The following is a 6,483-nucleotide window of genomic DNA, read 5'->3' as shown; positions in this document are numbered from 1 at the left end:
GTTGGGTGAGACACTTAAATGATTCTGGAACACCATTTTAAATATCGAAAACGGTAAACTTGAAATTAGCAACATTACAAAAAAAAAAAAAAAAAAAAAAAAAAAAAAAAAAAAAAAAAAAAAAAAAAAAAAAAAAAAAAAAAAAAAAAAAAAAAAAAAAAAAAAAAAAAAAAAAAAAAAAAAAAAAAAAAAAAAAAAAAAAAAAAAAAAAAAAAAAAAAAAAAAAAAAAAAAAAAAAAAAAAAAAAAAAAAAAAAAAAAAAAAAAAAAAAAAAAAAAAAAAAAAAAAAAAAAAAAAAAAAAAAAAAAAAAAAAAAAAAAAAAAAAAAAAAAAAAAAAAAAAAAAAAAAAAAAAAAAAAAAAAAAAAAAAAAAAAAAAAAAAAAAAAAAAAAAAAAAAAAAAAAAAAAAAAAAAAAAAAAAAAAAAAAAAAAAAAAAAAAAAAAAAAAAAAAAAAAAAAAAAAAAAAAAAAAAAAAAAAAAAAAAAAAAAAAAAAAAAAAAAAAAAAAAAAAAAAAAAAAAAAAAAAAAAAAAAAAAAAAAAAAAAAAAAAAAAAAAAAAAAAAAAAAAAAAAAAAAAAAATCAAGATGGCGTCAAATCATTGATCGCTCTTAAAAAGAGATAAAAAAAATATTTTTTTTTTTTATTAATTTGTTTTAAAATGTATTTTACTATCTTGAAATAGGTAACAGGAAAATTTCGAATTAGCGAGACACTTAAAATGATTCTGGAACAATTCATTTTAAATCCACCGTATATCGAAACGGTAAGCGCAAAGCATACCAAACTATATATTTTTGAAATTAGCCAAAATATGTCTACCGGAAAGTGCTAAAACATGTAGGGTTTCCATTTAAAAAACCAAGATATGTCGTATCTGTCAAAAATTGATCGTTTTAAAAATTTTCAGATAAAAAATCACATCCTCACGAGAAATTACGTTAAAATGTATTTTTACTATCTTCAAATAGGGTAACCAGGAAAAATTTTAAAATTGGGTGAGACACTTAAAATGATTCTGGAACAATTCATTTTTAAATCCACTGTATATCGAAACGGTAAGCGCAAAGTATACTTCAAACTATATATTTTGAAATTAGCTAAAATATGTCTACCGGAAAGTGCTAAAATATGTAGGGTTTCCATTTAAAAAATCAAGATGGCGTCGTATCTGTCAAAACAAACAAATTCGACGTTTTAGTGCCCTTTCAGAGATTAATAAAAAATCGGCATCCTCACGAGAAATTACGTTAAAATGTATTTTTACTATCTTCAAATAGGTAACAGGAAAATTTTAAATTGGGTGAGACACTTAAAATGATGTCCCTGTACATTAAAGAACAAGCTTTCTTAAAATTCTCGTTTTCCCGACGTTGCTAGCTCTCGTACTATAAGTAACTAATTTTAACACTTTGTGAAAAATATTGTCTTAATTCTTGTTTTGAGTAAATTTACCGGACCTGTTATTTTGATTTTTAATTTCATGATGTAGATGAAACAAAAAAAAATGAATTTAGGGCTTATATAATAATACATTGAATGAAAAAAATAAATAAAAATAAATAAATAGCGCCCATGAAATACTTTTGACATTATGTCAAATTTAAAATTTGGTTTATTTTAACCACATCCTATTTACTAGACAACCATCAGTCTACTTATAACGATCATTTACATCAATGATTCCCAAAGTGGTCACCGTACTGCCTCATGCTTATCGCTTGTTTTTTGTTTTTAAGTTCTAAACAATATACTAATATATTTCTAATAAATGTTATTTCTATTTTTAGCTTTTGATTTTTATATTTCAGGATAGGTCCACCTTATTTATTTGTAAATCCAGATCCCGAAGCTTCAGGAAACGGGCGTTATTATGGTTACTCTATAGATTTAATTCACCGTGCAGTAAATTGCTAAAATATTGGAACAACATAATATTTGAGTTTCAAATAACCCAAGACAATTTACCAGCAAACTTAGTCAAAGATTTAAAGGAACGGGTATAATATATTAAATATTGATATAAATCATAAAGTCACAATAATTTCATTTTAGAGAGCTGACTTAGCCATATGCGATTTCACAATAACTCCCGAACGAAGAGAAGCTATTGATTTTAGCATGCCTTTTATGACATTGTGTAATTCTTACCGTATTTTATTAATAAACAGAAATTCGCAATTTAATTCATAATCAACATATAGGAATAGGAATTTTGCATAAAAAAGCTGAAGAAGTTGAAGAAGCAAATATGTACGGGTTTCTTGGTCCGCTGTCGTCTAAAGTATGGTTTTACATAGGCGCTCTCTACCTGTTTATAAAGCAGAGAAAATTATAGAACTGCTAAATAAATTAAATTTTTGGATGTTCAGGAAGATTGGGAAAATCCCCATCCTTGCGACCAGAATCCTTCAGAATTGGAAAACATATGGGATCTCAAAAACTGTTGCTGGTTAACTCTAGGTTCTATTACTACGCAAGGTTGTGATATTTTGCCAAAGTAAGTATAGCCTAAGTGTGTAAAAATAGAATTTCATCATCCTCCTCAGCTTGTTCAACCATTTCTAGTTATGGTGTAGCCTCACATACTCTCTTTGTAGTCTCAGTAGGGCCCATTGTTGTCTATTGTTATATTGGCTATGCGGGGCTCAAGTTATCCCTGCTAATTTCTTAACATCATGGTCCCATCTCTGATTTGATCTTCCTAGGTCTTAATTCCTCGTGGATACCATGCTGTAATTTTTGTGGTTCATCTGTTCTCGTCCTTCTTGCTAGGAGTCCTGTCCATTGCCACTTGAGGATTTGGTACTGTGGAATTCCCAAAGCTGGGTCATTTGTCGTATCCACTCTATTCTTTTCACGATATTTTCTGGTTATTCCCAGCATATTTCATTTCATTGAACGTTGTGCGACCTGGCAGTTTCCTTATGTCGTCCGTTTTAATGTCCAGGTTTCGCATGCATAAATCATGACTGATAGTACATTGGACAAATGTTTTCTTCTTTAAATAGCATTCTTAGATTTGAATATGATTGAGTTTCTTCAATAAGTGTTCCATGCTAACTTAATTCCTCTGTTGAATTCTGGTAGTAGAGATCCTATTGTTGTAATAGTTGTCCCAAATATATATTACTCTTCGAATATTTCAAGTGTTGTCTTATTATTAGTTTTTTTTTCTGTCTACTAGTTCGTTATAGATTAATTTAGTTATTGCTAAATTCTTTTTGGCACCTACTTTATTGCTGATTGTATTTAGTCGGTTAATTTGTATTGTATTTCTTCAGGACTATCGGCAAGTAGATGGTTAAAATATTCTCCATCTATTTTTAATCCTTTATTGGCCCAGTCCAGTTGGCGGAATATTCGTTCTAGTGTTGCTGTAAACAACTTTGGGGACATTGTGTCTCCCTGTCGTAATCCTTCGTCAGTTGGACACCTTGAGTTTCTTTTATATATCATTACTCTTGCTTTGGCTTTGTATATATTGGCGAGAGTTTCTATATAAGGCCTGTCAATACATTGTTTAGCAGTACCTTTTCGCTATTACTTTTATTTTATATTTTTATTTTAGAGGATCGTGTACCAGATTAGCTACCGCTAGTTGGTGGTTTTTCTCCTTAATCATTACCAGTTCATATACAGCTAATTTGGCAGCTTTTCTAACTATGTCCAGAAAGGATGATTCTATAGATTCGGTGGAAGAATTAGCTACACAATCCAAAGTCAAATACGGTAACTTAAGGTTTTTTCTCAATTATTGTTCCTTTTCTATCCGCTGTATTTTGAAGGCTGCCAAGAAGGTGGCTCAACAGCTACATTCTTCGAAAAATCAAATAACTCATTATATCAACGAATGTGGAACAATATGGCAATGGACAAATCAGTATTTGAAAGTAGTAATGCCAAAGGAGTTGAGAGGATCTTGTCAACCAAAAATGCTTTATACGCATTCTTCATGGAGTCTACTGGAATTGAGTACGAATTGGAAAGAAAATGCGACTTGAGAAGAATTGGAAATTTACTGGACTCTAAATCATATGGAATAGGAATGCCGATGAGTAAGTTTACTTACACAAAACAAATCTTAGTGTTGAATTAAATTATTATTAGATGCGGATTATCGACACTCTATTAATTCTGCGGTATTAAAACTTCAAGAAACGGGAAAACTTATAGAATTAAAGGAAAAATGGTGGAAAAAACAAAGAGAAGGCGAACCATGTCCATCGGTAATTCAGTGAAATAAATTATTTAGAGGGTGTCCCAATATTCCGTGGACAATATAGAATTACTACGTATTTTTGGAATCAAAATGAGTTAATGGCACACCAATTACGGATAGGTATACAAAATGCTTCCTTTGTCCGCTAGAGCGCATTAAACTTTTGTTTTTAGGCATTCATAGCTTTTCTCATGTGCTCTTCATTTGTGATATTCAACAAACAAAAATTTAATATTTTCGTCAACTAGATTATAGCGCATAATATATGTTATGTGCCCAAATAGCTTGATGTGAAAAGAAACATATTTTTTTCTCAAAATGTATGCGCGGTCTTTTACATTTTATGAAAATAAAATCAATGGAGTCAATGAAGTTTTAAAATATTTCTACGAAAATGTATATAGGGGTGGGAGTAGTTTTCACCCTTCCCTTACTTTTTCTTGATTTTTGTAAAAGTTAAATATTAAAACATTTAACAAGACATAGGCATCCCAAATCTCATTCAAATCGAATCCTCCCAGGTGCCTTCTCTTGGCAAGAGGTTAGCGATCAATATGGCATATGACTCTGTCCAGAGCTTGATGGATAAGGGTGTTTCCGTCGGTGTGTGTCTAATCTCTTATGTTACGTAGTCATGACTTCTTTTTCCTCCCTATACTTTCCTCCTACCCGTCGATTTTCCCTTCTATTATCAGCTGTATTTTTTCATTTTCTCAGTGCCGCGTTATGTGTCCAGCAAAGTAGGCAGTTTTTTGATTTTAATTTTGCCTATTAGGAGTGCGACTTTTCATTTTGTTTAAAACTTCACAGTTTGTTGTTTTTAGGTCCAACTTATCCTCAGCATCCGTCGGTACATCCACATTTCAAAAGCATTAAGTCGTTTGATGTCCTCCTGTGTTAGCGTCCATGTTTCGCATCCATATTGAAGCAGAGACCACATATAGCATTTTAATGTTTTTAGCCTCGTTGGTATAGCTATTTTGGGATGGCACAAGAACTTCCGCATGTTTAGGAACCCAGCCCTAGCTATTTTAATCCTTCTGATTTCCTTAGAGTGGTCTAGCTGGCTGTTTAATTCCCTGCTCAACTAAATATATCTCTGCGTGGTCTCTAGTTGGACGCCGTTTATCATTATGTCGGTGTTTTCATTGTCTTGCGAATGACGGTGTTAATCTCTAAACTCCTTCTAATGCTGTCTTCTGTCAGTTTGCCCATTGGAGTTTGGTAGCTATTCAACGGTTATTAAAATACCAAGAAATGCCTTTATTTTTTAAATTTTGTGGCTCTCTAACGAACAAAGAGCACTTTGTATAGAGGTAAATTGTGGCTAAGCGAACTTATTTTCATCTTTTAATACGTATCTCCACATAATTCTTTAATTCGTAATCTCCACGGAATATTGAGACCCCCTGTATTTAATATTAAGAAATAATATTTTAGGAAGTCGAAGAAAACACTGACGCCTTGGCTTTAGAAAACGTCGGTGGTGTTTTTGTTGTTTTAGGGTATGCTTAGGATTAGCATTTATAATAGCAATTTTAGAATTCCTATGGAACGTCTACAATGTTTCGGTGGAAGAACATGTAAGTCAAAATGTATTTTAACCTAGCTTTTAACTATGAATAATTATGATCTCCATTACAGTTAAGTTACTTCGAGGCTTTTAAAGTCGAACTGAAGTTTGCCTGTAACATTTTTATAACAAAAAGAGAGTCAAACCACTTCTCTCGGAATCATCATCATCAAAATCGGAGGAGGATTCTAAAACTAACGCAGGGATCCTTACCGGGGCAGCCTCGTTCTTAAACATTAATACCAGTATTATTCACAAAATGGGAAACGGAAATGTGGATACCAAATCGGTCCATTCAAAAAAATCTAACTCGAACCGAACGACCAGTTGATATTGTTTTAACCTTTAAAATAATACGAGTAGTAATATGTAATAAAATATGTTTAGACTCTTAGATAATTGAGTAGAACAAACCGAAAAAATCTAAAATTAGAATAAGATACAAAAAATGTACAAAATAGAATAATAGTAATTTTTGTAAACACCGCTGCAATTTTAGTATTTTTTGTCCATTATGCAAAATTGTATTATTATATAGTAAACCACCGCTGACAAGTTGGTCTCCGTTGGATCAACGTAGCAGTCTTTACAAAAAATAACTACTTTTTTCTCTTTCGCCAAGTGGCGAAATACCCATAGGACTTTTTTGAATATATAAATGTGCCACATAGATATAGACATTTTTGAAG

At 30.8% G+C, this 6,483-nt stretch overlaps 1 pseudogene; it reads left to right on the top strand.

Annotated features, from left to right (window-relative positions):
- The window catches only part of LOC115887957, a 22,134-nt pseudogene extending 15,931 nt beyond the window's left edge, over positions 1-6,203 (top strand).
- Positions 6,204-6,483: the final 280 nt, after the last annotated feature.

This window comes from Sitophilus oryzae, unplaced genomic scaffold (assembly GCF_002938485.1).
Source record: "Sitophilus oryzae breed Bouriz unplaced genomic scaffold, Soryzae_2.0 scaffold_1166_pilon_pilon, whole genome shotgun sequence".
NCBI classification, from domain to species: domain Eukaryota; kingdom Metazoa; phylum Arthropoda; class Insecta; order Coleoptera; family Curculionidae; genus Sitophilus; species Sitophilus oryzae.
This window is presented reverse-complemented; position numbering and strand designations above follow the sequence as displayed.